The sequence below is a fragment of the Rattus norvegicus genome, chromosome 9 (genome assembly GCF_036323735.1).
Source record: "Rattus norvegicus strain BN/NHsdMcwi chromosome 9, GRCr8, whole genome shotgun sequence".
NCBI lineage: Eukaryota > Metazoa > Chordata > Mammalia > Rodentia > Muridae > Rattus > Rattus norvegicus.
The window spans coordinates 58,009,425-58,025,863 of record NC_086027.1 but is presented as its reverse complement, the minus strand read 5'-3'; the positions used below and the strand labels follow the sequence as shown (position 1 = coordinate 58,025,863).

The following is a 16,439-nucleotide window of genomic DNA, read 5'->3' as shown; positions in this document are numbered from 1 at the left end:
GGTTAGAGCAGGCAGCCCTTCAGCCCTTCCCTGCTGACATACACACTTTGCTGGATACCTGATCTCAAGAGAGAAATGACGAAGTTAGCACAAACTATGTCAATGTTAAAAGAAACAAGGCTTGTTGATACTTTGTTCAGAACAAGTAGGTACAAACAGAATCTTAACCATAGTGAACATCACAGTAAAACAACAGCAACCACAAAACTATAATTCTACAATACAAATATTAATGTGAGAACACACAGAGAGGGCCTGCAGTTAGGAGTACAGACAGAGCTCGCTAGAAGGCCTGCTTCCAGGTCTTAGAGTCAGTTTCCAGCACTTATGGTAGGGGATTACAACTGCCTGAAACTCAGTGGATCTGATGCCCTCTTCTGGCCAGCATAGCCACCTGTACTCATGGGTACCTGCACTCATGTTCATAGGTTCACACATGGACAACACCCATATGGAAATGCAGCTAAAAATAAAATCTAAAATAAAAGATAATTAAAAGACTAATTACTTATGCTTTATTTGGAATAGAGCTCTCAGAGTGGAATATTTCTCCCATTCAAATTAGCTAAAGAAAACTGATCCTTGGGACACAAAACTCATGACATTTAAACTAACCCATTTCACCTAATACAGAGAGTTCGAAATGGTCTGCTGATTGTGCACCAAAATATCTAATACCTTATACATGTAGACACTATTTATTTCAAAATATTCATTGCACATCCATTATGAGCTAAGTATTTAACAAAAAATAATGAATATTTATTATGTGTATGAAGAAACACCTTTCTTGATAACTGAAACAAAAAAACATGCATTGATCTAACTTAACTATATAATTCAAATTAAAATTTTATGTCTATTAGTGAAATCGAAGCAGATTTTTAAGTTGGAAATGTGATCTTTATTTACTCATGTTATTTGGCAAATGTTTACGTTTGTATTATGTGCCCAGCATTTTCTTGGCATGAAAAGTGCAATAGTGAGCAAGGCAGACAGTGTGACTCTCTACTCATATTATCTATCCTATAAGAAAAGAGAAACCAAAGGAAGGTCAAATATGTAATGCACTAGCAGGGTGCTAGACAAATATGATGGTGATTCAGGGTATTCCAGGGAGGGTACCTGGGAAAATAGACTTTAAGTCTTCTGAGCATTACAAACGAGACTGTTTCAGGCAGGAGCAGCAAGTGGAAATTGTTTCTGCAGAAGCAAAGGTCAGAGAAGCGCTGAAAAGCCCTGTATAGGCACAACATAGGAAGGCATGCAACATTGGTAAGAAGTGACTTGTAGGTTATCAAGGGCCAATCCTACTGCATAAGCCTTGAAAAAAAGTAAGTTTTCCTCTCAGGCAATGGGATACGGTTGGTGGATGTTGAGCAAAGGAGTGGTGGGGGAGCTATCTGTGTTTTAAGAGTGCCTTCCAGGCTGCCACATGACCTGACACTAGGTAGAAAGGCAGGGTAGGACAAGAAAAGCAAGTCAGGGACCCTTTTCTTCCCCTGCTTATTTACAAGCACAGTCCCATCTCCCTCTGGTTTTCATTCCTAAGTATTTTACTATCCTAAATCTGAAAGAGTCCCTAATTCTTTTCAATAGCCAGGGAATGTTTTTTTTTAATTCATGTAGTCTTTTACCAATTTTTCTATACCTTTGGATTCCATTTACATAGTGATAACCCCTGTCAGAATATTATCTTTAATGCTCCAAATTGCTACAATCTTAGTGACTATGAACACAGAGCTAAAGTTGACACATTTTTTGTGTATATGTGTGCATACTTGTTGTGCTCCTGCGTGTGTACATGCATGTGATGGTACACATGTGCATGTGAGCATGCAAACAGAGACTAGGAATCAAGCTTGCTTCTCTTCGTCATGCTGGGCCATAGTGTTGAAGCAGGTTCTCTCGTTAGCTCTAGAATCGGCTAGGAAGCAAGCCTGTGGAAACACCTGTGAAGGAGTTCTTTATTCGGTTCATTGAGATGGGAAGTCTTGCCTGCATAGGCAACACATCCCTAGGGTTGGATACTGGACTGACTTTTTAATAGGAAAGTCAGACAGCTGTGAGTATCATTCTCTGGCTGTGGACACAATGGGAGCAGCGGCCTCAAGTTCCTGACTCCATGATTTTCCCCCAGTAATGAACTATGCCTGGAACTTGAGCCAGAGTACATGATTTCTTCCTTGCTTTGGCCAGGTTAATTTATCACAGCAATAGGAAAAATAATAACATCTATTGAAGCTGGAGCTCGCCAACTGGCTAGACTGACTGGCCAATAAGCTACCAGACCTCCATTCTCTGCCTGCCCAGCACTAACCTTATAAACCTGTGACACGTGCTCATTTTCTATGTGAGTGCTGAACGCAGCTTCCATTTATGTATGAAAATGTCCAGCACTCTACCAACTGTGCCAGCTCCCCAGCCCAAAGTCATCCCATTCTCTACATTTCTTGTGTATTTTAAATTGCATTCGTTTTTATTGAAGTTTCATATTTAAGAAGTACTTACGCCAGCATGGGAAAACAAGTGGTTTTCCTATTATAAACATTCTAGGTATACAGCAGGAGTGGCCCAAAGTTGCAAACAAACATTACTACCTAGTTTTACATCTTGCATTGTAATCAACTCTGAGTTGACTTACTCAAATAGAAAGGTAAAAGGTTTTTGTAACAATAAGAAATGGTGGGTCTGGTTTCTGTTGTTTGTTTGTTTGTTTTGTTTTGTTTTATGTTGTTTTCTTTGCTGTGACTGATACATGAAAGAAACCTAGTAATGGAAGAAAGGCTTATTTTAGCTCACACTTCTGAGGTCTCAATTCCTGCTTGACTTACAGAATAGCACAGCAGAAAGCTAAGGTGGAATAGATCTGATTGCTTTGTAGTGACCAGAGAGGGAAAAAGCAGACAGGAAGAAGCCAGGGCAGGAGGCAGCCTGCAAGGAAATGGACTCCTGATCTGTAAGCCAGGTCTCTTCCATTGCTATGATAAAGCACCATGACCAAGGCAACTTAGAAAAGAAAAACATGTGTTTGGGCTTGCTATTTCAGAGTGATAATGGTATCAAAAGCACAAGCAGCCTTGCCAGACTTTTCTCCTGTGTGCTGCATTCAATCTCGTTCTTGCACAGAAAGTATTCTTGCCCACAGAGCCATCTGCACAGTACTCACCGGAATGTTAAATTAGTGAGCAAGTTGCCCAGTTTTAGATCATAGCTGACACTGACTCTGTATTTGTTAGTAAGTCACTGGTTTATAAGTTTTGTTAAAATGAGTTTTAGACTAGAAGTAATTCAAAATACCCTTTTAAAACTATCTTTCTCTAGTGGCAATTTATTACAACAAACAAAGAAAGAAAAAAACTGTTATTTGATTATGCAATGTAAAAAGTACTTACCTATGGGTCATGGGTAGAGAGACACAAAATCTCTCTGTGCGATGAGTTAATGAAGGAACTCACAATGGGTCAAAGTCCAAAGGACAAGTTCTCAGCCACAGAGCGTGCATCTGTATCACAGTGCCTTCCAAGCCCATAGGCTACCGTTGCAGAAAAGGAGCCAGAAAGATTCTAAGTGCCAGAGGTGTGGAAGTGGCACAAACGAATGAGACAGGGCTGCATGCTGGCATTCGGGGGAAGAAGGTCGCAAGTTCCCACCACTAACTGAGGAGCTATGGCTCACTGATGGCTTCTGGGGAAGCAAAGTCTGTTTTCTATATGGACGTGGCCCTTAGTAGTCACCAGTGGATAGCCCTGCAACCGGAATATATGGGCAGTCTGAATTGGACTCTAAAACAAGCTTACAAAATGGAGGTGTAGGAAATTGGATGAGGAGGTCTCAGAAAAGTTCAGGGATAAGTGTGGGGTGAAACTGATCAAAGTATATTGTATGAAAGTTTCAAAAATAAAAAAAATTTGTCTACTGAGATAAAGCCAAGAACAGGAACATTTTGTACAGCCATGCTTAAGAGCAGAGATGCAGACATTTTAATTAGAATAAAAATAATAGCACCATTAGCAAATAACTCTACCATGAAAAAGTAAATGAGAGGAAGGAATTCACTGCTGCTTTAAGTGTGTTACTTGCCATGCACTTTTATCTAAAAATCCATAAACTGAGTTTGTCTCTCTCATGTCCCAAAGTACAAGATAGATTTATCTTATTCATTTTATTTAACCAGATGTGGATGGATGGATGGATATATGTGTGTGTGTGTGTGTGTATATATATATATATATATATATATATATATATATATATATATATATATATCACATTTACCTTGTCCTTATAAACAATATGTAAAGCCATTTGCCATTTTCCTTTATTATTATCAGAGACTCTCTTTCCTAAACACTTAGAATATATATATATAATATATATTATATATATATATTACTGAATATTTTTGAAGAAAAGGAAAAAAGGACTAGAGAGATGGCTCAGTGGTTAAGAGCACTGAATTCTCTTCCAGAGGTCCTAAGTTCAATTCCCAGCAACCACATGGTGGCTAACGGCCATCTGTAATAAGACCTGATGCCCTCTTTTGGTGTGTCTAAAGACAGCTACAGTGTACTCATATATAATAAATAAATGAATCTTTTAAAAAAAGAAAAGTAAAGTAAAAAAAGAGAAAGCGAAGGAGGAGGAGGAGGAGGAGGAGGAGGAGGAGGAGGAGGAGGAGGAGGAGGAGGAACAAATCCTGGCCACAAACAATTAGGAGTTAAATTAACACTGTTGGGGAGCTGGAGAGATGACTCAGAGGTTGAGAGCACTGGGTGCTTGGTCAGAGGTCCTGAGTTAAATTCTCAGCAACTACATAGTGGCTTACAACCATCTGTAATGGGATCTGATGCCTTCTTCTGGTGTGTCTGAAGACAGCTATAGTGTACTCGTATATATTAAATAAACAATATAAGAAATTAACATTGTTAACATGTCTTACTAGGGTGGGATTCTAAGACTTCAAAAGAATGTCCAAGATTTCTAAAATATTAGATAAATAAGTGACTGGCATCTATGCTTTAAAGAAAAGAAATAGAAATATTAAAAACTAGAAGAGAGTTATAATGATCACATGTATAAATTAAAATACATGGAGATCCTATTAATATTTTAAAACATATAACTACTAGAGACATCAGTTTATGTGCACTCCCAAATGTGGCAAAATAACCCTGTATTTACAAACCATAGATTAGTCCACACACTGAGTAGTTCTTTAATCAAAATTGAGGAGCTGGGAGGAAGCAAGTGCAGTTTTATGGCTAACCTGGATAGTTAGACTAATAGAATAAAGAATGGAGAAAGAACACAAGAAATCAGCAGAACACACTTATCCATGGAATATTACATAAAGGTGACTGTTTTCTCTTCCCTGTATCCCAGGGTACCTGTTCTGTATATGTGATAAATGGGGTTCTGTTTTCTTGACGGAGTCTGTGTCTTGTAGAATTATGAGTTTAACTCAGTCTAGATAATGATTCACTAATCATTGACTAATGATTCAGCATAGTTTAGGTGGGAATAACAGGCCAAGGCCCTAATTACAAGATCTATGCTCATGTGTTTTCACTAAATTGCAAAGATAACTGAACATGCATGTTGGGGATTAAGTTATTGCATGTAAAGAAGGTGAAGGAGAGCGCAGCCTGAGACAGTAATTAGCATCAGGAAGGAATCATTGCAGAAGACAAAGAATGACTGGGCCTAGCAAGTTTGTAATTATCTGCAATCCACAGATGAGTGTGTATCAGATGAGCGATGCCATAAAATCAAACCTAGAATCCCCTGTGGCTTTTTCATATATGGGATGATTGGGGCCTGTGCTGGGGGTTGGAGATGGCAGATGAATGCTCAATTCATTTAATGGAGGCTTCAGCAGAGAAACAACAGCAAAGGTAACAAGGGCCTCAGAAGAGCAGGATGGACTGAATGAACAAACTGTTGGTGATGTGACTATGAAGACAGGAAGTGAAGTGCTTTAAAGATCACCATAGATACACCTGTGGTATCCTGAGGGCACACAACCACAGCTAGAAGGTGAATCTTCAAATCTGCAAGATCTATTAAAGATATGACCCAATGTCTCTGAACCCCAAATAGAATATTTACCATGTCATTTTCTAGAGGTCACAAGAAGAATTTCAGAAGAGAAACAGGCCTTGGTTTATTGGATACTAAATCAGTGAACATACAGAGGTCAACAGGTGGAGGAGTATGGGAGTCCACTGCTAGTTGGGCTCTTCAGTATGAGAAAAGGACTTAGAAGCCTCTTGTCACAAGCCCTCCAGAGTCTATGGAAATCTTTCTACCTCGGTGGTTTCAGTTAGTATCAGATCCTCTGTGAAGCCCTTTGTCACTATCCTTCAGACATAACTCGGAGCACTCAGGGATCTCACACTGTCTATACCTACATGGCCTGGCACTGATGACACTGTCTTATGGAGGTCACAGTTCCTTGTGTTGTGTTCTCTGTTGCCATCTGGGATCACAGAGGCCATCTTTGTCATTCTTATGTTTAGATCAGGACAGTAACTGATACCAAGTAAATACTCAAAATCACTTATGGGTCTGCACTAAGCTAAGTTAAATCTGTAGTAAATGCAGATGTTATGTTCTCAGATGAAGGAAAAGGACGGCAATAAAAATTGCATACCCACAAAACCCTTCAACAATAGGCCTTCCAAGACCTCGTGAGGGAGCCATTTGTGAACCCCCATCTCTGCTTGTGTGTATGTGCTTGTATAGTATGTCTTTGTGTGTTGACATGTATATATGAAGATGTGCAGTGTTTGTTAATCCTTACCTTTCACCTGCCACAAGTCAGGGTCCCTTATGATTTACCATTGCATATGCCGGGTTAGCTGACCCATTAGCTTCTAGGAATTCTCCTTTCTCTGCCTCCTATCTTTCCATTGGCTCCCAAATGGAAAGCCAATAAATGGCTTTCCATTTATAAATGTGTGCTACAGCGTCCACCTTAAAATGGGTTCTCGGAATCCAATCTCAAGTCCACTTTATTCACTCAGCCACACCCATTCCTATTTCATTACTTTGTTGTTGTTGTTTTGTTATTCAAAACAGGCTTTCTTTACCATTTCTTTCTTTTTTTTAATTGGATATTTTATGTATTTACATTTCAAATGTTATCCCCTTTCCTGGTTGCCTCCTCTCCCATCCCCACTACCCCTTGCTTCTGTGAGGATGCTCTCCCTTCCACCTACCTACTCCCACCTCACCACCCTGGCATTCCCCTACACTGGGGAAACAAGCCTTTACAGGAACAAGGGCTTCCTGTTGATGCCAGACAATGCCATCCTCTGCTGCACATGCAGCTGGAGCCAAGGGTCCCTCTATGTGTACTCTTTGGTTGGTAGTTTAGTCCCTGGGAGCTCTGCAGGATGCGCGGGGTGGGGGGTGTGGGTCTGGTTGGTTGATATTGTTGTTCTTCCTATGGGGTTGCAAACCTCTTCAGCTCCTTCAGTCCTTTTTCTAACTCCTCCATTGGGGTCCCTGTGCTCAGTCTGATGGTTAGTTACACTCATTCTCATCTGTATCAGTAAAGCTCTCAGGAGACATCCATATTAGGCTCCTAAAGTCTAATATTTAAGGGGGAAAGCCTCAGGCAAACTGTTCAAGCATTTCTACTTAAAGTTCTTCATCCCAGGAATTTGGGAGGAACTCACAACTATTCCTGTCTGACAGCATAGCCACATTCTCATTCTAGATTCATTTCAGAGCAATCAAATCTCACCCGTAAAACTGCAGGAAGTTAATGACGAATGGCTGGATTGAGCTTGCAAACTGAAATGCCACCATGTGTTCTTATACACAACACTACAGCGGGTGAACACTGAAAGAAGAAACAGGGAAGAGACAGATTTAAGTCTTTCATGTGATAAACACTGGTTGAAAGTCATTTTGTGGAGATGTAATTTCAATCTTAAACAGTTCCTTACAGAAACATTAACTTATTCCACTGGAATCTCAACACACACACACACACACACACACACACACACACACACACACACACACACACACACGTACGCACACACACTTCTACAAACTTTGTTTAAACTTTAGAAATACAGATAGTTCAAAGTCAGTGCAAACAAAAAAAGTACCAAGATTAGTAATTTAGCTAGCATAAAAAACATCAGAAACTAAATTTTTCTTATTCATTATTAAATATTTGGAGCACTCCGGAAGTATTCTACCTCTGTTCATCCCTAGGTGGACTTAGCAAATATAAGTCTCCAGCATATTTCCTTCTGATTATTTTGGTTTGTTTGTTTGTTTGTTCTATTATTGTTGAGACAGGATCTCACTATGAATCCCTTACTATTCTGGAATCTGTTGAGTAGACCAACATGGCCTGGGGCTCATAGATCTACTCGCCTCTGCCCACTCTAAGATTTATGGGTGTGCCACCATGTCCTCTTTGATCTTCTTGAAGAAATATAGCATTATAAATAAAATTCAGACATCTCATTGCCTTAACCATGTTTATTACCTCTTCTTTGCAGACTTGAAGTATAGTATCCTATGAATATTTTGATGTTTTTTCATTAATCATGTGATAAAATTTTTGATCACATGTTATAATATATTGAATATTATTTCATAGTGTATTTACTTATTTGATATTTATGAGTGTTTTCCTCCATGTATATCTGTGTACCTTGTGCATGCCTGGTGTTCAAGGGGACCAGAGGAAGAATCACATCACCTAAGACTGGTGTTTTAAAAAGTCATGAGCAGCCATGAGGGTTTCAGGAATCAAGCTTAGGTTCACTGGAAGAGAAGCCAGAACTCTTAACCTCTGAGCCACCTCTACACCCCTAAATATGATTTTGAAAGAAAATTTCATAACATCAACCTACAAATTCATAAGGGAAAGTTGAAGTGTGGGGTGTTCATAAAAGAAAACCAGGTGATTTGAGCACTGATTATGTGATTAGCTAATGCCAAGAATAATTTAATCAGTGCTCAATTACATAAGCATGAGCTTTATGACTATAAGACAATAACAGGCACAAAAACACTACCATCAGTTCCTCATCACTCCCATGAGGACTCACGACAAGGAGATTACAGTGCTACCTGGCATTTCTATCTTAGATATTTTTTCAGTAGATATCTATGCTGAGTAGTTCGTTTTACCCACATATGCATGCAACATACTCACTGCTTATTTCTGATCTTGCTTATAGCTAGGAATAAAGAAAGGTTAAATATGCCTTCTTGTTGGTTTGTTTCTGTTTTCTTTTAAGTGCTGGAGATGTAGTCCAGTATCTTACACATCCAAAACAAGTATTTTACCACTGAACCACTCCCTCTGCCCCTTTTTACTTTTATTTTGAGTCACGGTCCGCAGTCAGTTATTGGGAGACTTTATATAGATCAGATGAGTCTTGAGCTCACAATTTTAGCGTCTCAGTCTCCTGAGACTGCAGCAGCAGGTTTATATGTCAGCTATAACCAGACCTAGTGACACAAGTTTATAATCTAAAAACAAAGACATGTCAGAGTTGGAGAGGTGGCTTGACCATCAATAGCACTGGTTGTTTTTTCAGAGGACCTGGTTTTGAAATCCAGAACCTACATGGCAGCTTACAACTGTCTATAAATTCAGTCCCAAGTGACTGAAGGCCCTCATCTGGCCCCACAAGCACTAGGCACATATGCAGTGCACAGGCAGATATGCAGGAAAGCACTTAAACAAACTAAAATAAATAAAATGTAAAAATAAAATTAAAACAAATAAATCCTAAAAGAATAAACCTAGATGTGTCATCAGATGTGACTACATTATTTTTCCTTTGAAGAAAATGGTACTGGATCTTATAAAGAAAGAAATAGAAATTAATAAGACAAATAGAAACTGCTTGAACAATGTAATGGACAAAATTTTCAAACTAACACCTTCACCCAAATGTAGAACTATAATTCATGTCCTGTTTCTTGTCTCTCATGGATAAAATCCAAGGGCAGGTGATGAAAAATGTAGTTTTCTGGAAATCTAGGCTGTGATGAAATCCATATACATCTGCTCCTCAGAGCCTTTTCTTGGCTTAAAGTGTGCCAAAGGGACAACTTCGAATCCAAACAGAAAACACCATACAAGCTGAAGTGGGAGGGGAACCTTTGAAGATGTCACTCAATGTGATCCTGACATGAGGAGGAAAGTGGAGGTTTTTGCCCAGCACATTATTAATATTTAATGTAAGTTTCGATAATCCAAATTTCATACGTTCTGCCTCTGTGCATATAAAGACCATCCAAAGCAGCCACACTTCTGGCCGTTACACTCCTTCTTGGTTATGACCTGTACAGGCAGGACAGCCACACTTCTGGTGACCAACATCACCACTAGTTACTGAATGTTTTCAGGCTTGGTGGCGAACAGCATGCACACGATGCTAATGAAGCATTTTGCTTCAAGATATTTTTAAAGATGTGCGAGAGGAAGAAGAATTGTTTACTTTGATTATTTTAAGATGTAAATGCAGCTGCTTTGAAGGGGAAAAATAATAATCTAGAAAAAAGGGGGCAATTGTGATCCATGACAACAGATCAATAATTAAGCCTCTGCAATGATGCATGGAGGGCAGGTGTGAGAGTGCTTCCTGCTTCAGGACCCTCCTTTGGTTGCTAAAACATTGTCATTAGTTACGTGTCCATTCCCACTGGGTTTTATTTTAATTCCAAGAGCCATCCTGGGTCTACAAAGAATGATTCTTCTGTGGCTATGTTTGTTTTCCTGGTGTCACTTGTCCTTGTCATCACAGCAAAAGCATAAGGAAGGAGAACCTTCTTGTATCACATGATCAGCTCCTCCCTGAGTCTGCCTGTCCCTCTCTCTGGATTTTGAATTTTGATCACAATGTGGGACAGTAAAGAAAGCAAGAAAAAAAATAGATCAGGAAGGACATTGTGGTCATATTTGTTCCTTAGTACTGCACTCTGCTGTGCCTTAAGTACCAACCCTCTAAACCTATTGATTCTTCCCTTTCTTCTATATAACAAATATATCACTGCCCAGCTTTGTGTCTTTGCCCCTCTATCTCACAGTGCCTTGTAGTTAGTGGCTCTGACTCGTTGTCTATTGTAGTGTAGCTAGCATTATCCTTTGGAAGTACAGCTTTGAGCATGCTGACCTTCTCTTCACCCTGAGCTCAGAAAGCTTTCAGGATTCACCTTTGCCCAAATGATGAAGGCCACTCTGTGGATTGGAATTGAGCTCCCTTTCAATCTACCTGGACAGCTGTGATTCCCTTTCAATGAAAAACTCATTCGAATCAGACAGATCTATCCATAGTCCTCCAGGGACTTGAGGCGGTCACCCTGTACATCTTTCCCCCACGTCATTCTGCCCACCACTTGTCCCCATTCTAGACATTGCACTTTCCACCTCTTCCTCCTCATCTTGTGAGTCAGGAGGATCAGGAGGAGGATAAAATAAGGACCCACGCACAAAGGAATGTACTGGCTACTTCAGCTCTCACTAGCTGGTCTTGGTTTATTCATTGAACCAAATTTGCTGAATGTTCCATGATGCTTTGAACCAAGATATTTAATCACCTATTTCTGTCACCGAACATCACACCACAGAATCTGAAGAATGTACCGTAGGGAGAAGAGCTTTTAAAAGTCTGTCACTAAATGGCATGTATTAAAGCATTGCTAAACTCTTTAGGATATGATATAGGTGAAAGAAAAGGATGTGTGGAACAAGCTGTACCTAAGACGTCTCAGTGCTGTGTGACACTGGAAAGCTGAAACTCTGGCTCCAAATGCTACCTGGAGGGCCCCACCCTAGCACTCTGCTTCAGAGTGGCTCAAGTTGGAACTTACTTAGGGAGATGCCCTGGGTAGCCTTGAAAGGTGGAAAAGTATATTTTATCTAATCAGAACTCCAAGGCCACTCACCAGAACCACCCATAGTGTTTGATCCTGTTCCCTGGACCTCATAGTAGATCAGCCAAGCCCAATCCCCTGGGCTTCTGAACTATTCTGCAAAACATCCATCTGCATCCAGGTTTAGAAGTCCCTGTTAGGTAGGAAAAGTTAATGATGACCAACATTTATTGCAATATTAGAAATTTAAAGAATCCTTTGCTAAGCAAGGAATATATGAATTACTCCATTTAGTCCCTACAGTGCTACATTCGCTCCATTTTCACAGGTGCAGATTATAAGGCTTGAAGAAGTTAAATAACTAGCGTAGTGCCACATCACTAGTAGATAATCAAACCTACGTCATATGTAGGCCTTACACCAAATCCCAAGTTTACATCACAGTCTCGACCCAACTTTAGTTCATTGAACAGACTGATGTGTGAGCACCTGTCTCTTTTCAAGCAGAAACCCCTTCTATTCAGCGTGAGATTCTGTGTGGAGTGTTCTAGAAGCACCTATTAGAAGGATTCTTCAGCTCAGCGTCCTATTGACTACATTCTTGGGTCTTATCCAGTCAATGAGTGACAATATTCCAGGATCTTCCCTGTAGTAGGTCAACTTCTATGATTCTTTATTTCCTTACAAAGTTGTCAACATTAATAGCAAATAAGCCATTTCCACATATAATATATATCTCACTGTTAATGAGAGAGAGACAGAGACAGAGACTGAGACAGAGAGACAGAGAGAGATATGGCTCAGTAAGAAAGAGTACTGCTCTTACAGAGGATCCAGGTTCAAGTCCTAGTACCCACATGACAGGTCATAACTGTCTCTAATTCTAGACTCAGGAGACACATTGCCCTTCCTTCTGGTCTCAGTACATACCAAGCATGTGTGTTGTGCACAGACATAAATTAGGGCAAAACACAAACACATATATTAATTTTTAAAATAAAAACATGCCTTACCATCCCTGTAAAATTCCAGTGCATCCTGGGTAATATTCATGGAGATGGCAATTCCTCCTAGGTTTTAAACTTAAAAGATTGCCATGGCCATTAAAAACAAAAATCACATGAGTGCCACTATGAGACCTACCAACTTTACTCTCAGTTGACATTTTTCTGCCCTTCATATATAAAGCTTAATTTTCTAGGACATTTTCACATTTCTTTCCTCATTTTTCCCATTCACCATTCAGAATCATTCCTGCACTGAAGTTTCTTTATAGATAAAAATACTCAATAATCAAGTTCCATCAAAAGGAAAAATGAGAGCTAATGAGTAAATGGGTTTAAAGTATCATAGGAGTCTTGAATGAGAGGTACATGCTGTTTTACTGTTGTTAATGTAATGCAGCCATCCATCACAGCAAGCACAGACAGGGGCCTTGTTTACTGACCAGGCCAAAGTGGGTCTGTTTCTTAGTCCCAGAGACAGGCAGGCTCAAGGGAAACAAACAAAGCCCAAAACAGCTCAGAAAGGCAGCCATACTGCCTGCTATGCAACTGGGTGCTTTCAAATGTATTAGGAATGTTAAAACAGTCAAAATATGGCATAGACACTGAGCGGAGGATCTTGAGAAAGGAATGTGTCAGCCATGTTTAATAGATGAAACAAAATCTAGTGAAATTAGAGGGCGGCCGCAAACCAGACACATGAATAAGTAATCTGTGAGTTGGCAGGGTTTGGTTCCTCACACTTAGGAGACAATAGGAATTCCTAAACACACGGGAAAATGTATTTAACTCACTGTAGACCATCCTTACAATGGTCATTACAATGGTGAGGCAGGGAACTAAGGTCAAAGTTCCCAAGTACTCAAGAGCCGATTATAACTGTCTGCCAGTCATCGTTGGTAGCACCGCTCAGTTACTATACTTTAGGGTTTTTACAGCATCCTGTGCTCTTTGCAATGATTTCTTTCCTTCCCCGCGATTCGGGGAGCTAAGGTTTTCAGTCAGCGTTCACTGTGTCTGAAGCAGCTGCGGGGGAGGGGTGGTCATTTCACATAGAGACACTGAAATTATTATTTTCAAGTATGGCTGGTTCTTTGTCTTTGTGGCTTAGAAGAAAAGAGATCTATATAATCGCAGTGTCAAAATGTCAAAAGACACAGAAAGAAGGGAAGAAAAGGAAAGGAAGCAAAACCAAACCAAACCCTGAAAGGCATGTGTGCGGTGCGCAGCCCTCCAAGTCCGGGCCTTGCATGTAATACTTGTGGCATGCTGTAATTAACTAGTTACTCCTCTCAGGATGAATAATAATGTGATTCATTATTTGCCAAAAGCAGGAAAGAGGGATCGTTTCTGTTTTTAAAAATGAATGCCTTTCATTTCTGTATAAGAAAAAAAATATATTCATTTGCATATTCTGCTAAAGCCAGTAACCTGCATCTTTACCATTATCCTGTATGAGAATTCTGCCACCTTCTTAGGAGAGCCTTATGTATTTTTCAGTGGTCTGAATTAGCAGTAAACTGTCAAACTACTATCATGTTCACATTATATCAGTACCTAAAACTATGCCCAAATGCGTAAGCAGTGACTGGCTGGGGAAAGTATCTCCTGTCCCAAGTAGATATCAGTGTCACTGAGGTCGTCAAAGATTAAGAATACTAATCTTCAGCTGTGAAGCAACAGATGAGGAGGCTGAGAGCCTGGGTTCTTACAGCCCCTTCTCTGCAGCTCGTGCGTCAAACAGCACGGTTTGGTACAGCTGCATTCGTTTATCACTAGTTATCCTTTCCAAGTTCTGTCAAAGAAAAACTTTCAAAGCAGAGGTAGCAGAGACAAAAACAACCAGGTCCTGGAACAAATTTGCTATGACTAGGAATAAAACTGAGGCGCACCCGAGACTGTGTGAGCCTAGAACCAGAAGTTTGTGATAGAAAAATGCGAAAGTAAGGAATAACTTTTCGTATTGGCTTTGCATTGTTCAGTGATGAAAATGTGAAATGACTTCGAGTTTGGACAGCCCATTAAGAATAAGACCTCGGTGCACTGGTTTGCTTAGCAGACGACAGGTTCTTTTGCTGGTTATACAGGTTCCTTCCATGTAGCAAAGTGGCGTTTGAGTGAAGGTTTAACCATTCCCAAGTCCCTTAACACATCATCCTCCCTAGTCCCATCTCCTCTCCAGTTTCCAGGCCTTTTAATTTAGGACGTGTCTAATTTTTTTTCTCATCAGCATTGGTGAGACTGACTGTGTTCTTGAATTCCTTCCAAGTCCATCTCTGTAATTCATTCAACAGGGGTTTTTTTTTAATCAAAGATTTGCTGTAATGCACTGTGCTAAATATCAGAAATTCAAAGATAAATGGGATGCCTTGATTCTGAAAAGATTTAAGAACAGTATAAATATAAAAATTTTTAAAAGAACATTATTTATTCATGGGAGTACATGCTACTGTGAGGTAGTTGAGCCTCCTAGAAACAGATTCATCATTGCTAAGGAAAAAAAGCAATGCTACCCCAGGAAACAGAAACTCAGGTAAGATTGTTAAAGCACTCAACTTTACACACATGTACACACACACACACATGCACACACACACACACACACACACACACACACACACACACCAAATGCACACACACATTTGAGTTGATTTCAGTGACTTGCATGTTTTCATATGGTTGTGTAACTCACGGTTTATCTTTAGATTTAGCCAAGGGCTTTAAGTGGTAAGATTAACTAAATACCCATCAGATTAGTAATTCATTCTAATAGCAGGCATTGATTCACAGTTTCTCAAAAGTATCATTCAAAAAAGTGCGCCAATGTTGCAAAAAGTTTTGATCGTGCATTTGGTAAGCAAAGATTAAGAGTCAATAGAAACAAAACATACTGTAATAAATAGTCCAGGTGTGGACACAGCATCACTTTTTAAATCCGACTCATCCAAAGCATCCCTTCTCTCAGTAACGATATGAATGTGCATCCATCTTACTTTTCCTTGAACTTCAATTTGCAGAATGGTGCAGCCTCTGGCGTCAGGCTGCCTAGATGGAAAATTATGTTCTGCTTTACAAGCTGCATGGCTTCCTCAAGACTCAATTTTCTTACCTATTAGATGGAGATAGTAATAGTGGCTGCCCATCTTTGCAAAGTATTAAGTAGTTATTTTATTCATTCCATTTGTTTATCAACATGTAGTTACTGAAATTTGAGCATACCTACAATACTGAATGAAACGAAGACAGCAATTTGGTCATTAACCAAAAGAGCATGATAGAAACTCAGGATTGTAAGGTCATAGAATCCTTCCTGTTGTTGTAAATTATCAAGCTAACAGACTTAAATATATAAAATACAGTGAGAAATGGCTGTATAGTCGAGTTTATTTGTTTAGTGGACATGTAGACAGAGCAGGTCTTCCCAATCTACCCAGTTTTCTCTCTCCCCATAGCAGATAGTTTCCGAGCCACATTACTTCTCTGGAAGCTTCTCCCGTGTATTTAAAAATTGGAAAGAGATGGAAAAGCAGCTCATTTGGTAAAGTTCATCCCACCCATGTGCCAAGCCCTTAA

At 39.7% G+C, this 16,439-nt stretch overlaps 1 protein-coding gene and 1 long non-coding RNA gene across 4 annotated transcripts in view; one reads left to right on the top strand and one right to left on the bottom strand.

The window, feature by feature from the left end:
- The window catches only part of Tmeff2 (transmembrane protein with EGF-like and two follistatin-like domains 2), a 287,500-nt gene that overhangs the window by 199,509 nt on the left and 71,552 nt on the right, over nucleotides 1-16,439 (top strand). The gene's annotated exons all lie outside the window — the stretch shown is intronic.
- Nucleotides 1-16,439, bottom strand: part of LOC108351929 (uncharacterized) — a 115,368-nt gene that overhangs the window by 70,288 nt on the left and 28,641 nt on the right. For 2 of the 3 annotated variants that reach the window (XR_010054974.1, XR_005489138.2), the window contains exon 2: nucleotides 7,754-7,852. This is a non-coding gene — a long non-coding RNA (uncharacterized LOC108351929). Of the gene's footprint in view, nucleotides 1-4,198; nucleotides 7,853-11,934; nucleotides 12,056-16,439 lie in introns of those variants that run through there. The other variant, XR_010054975.1, reaches the window with a different exon arrangement.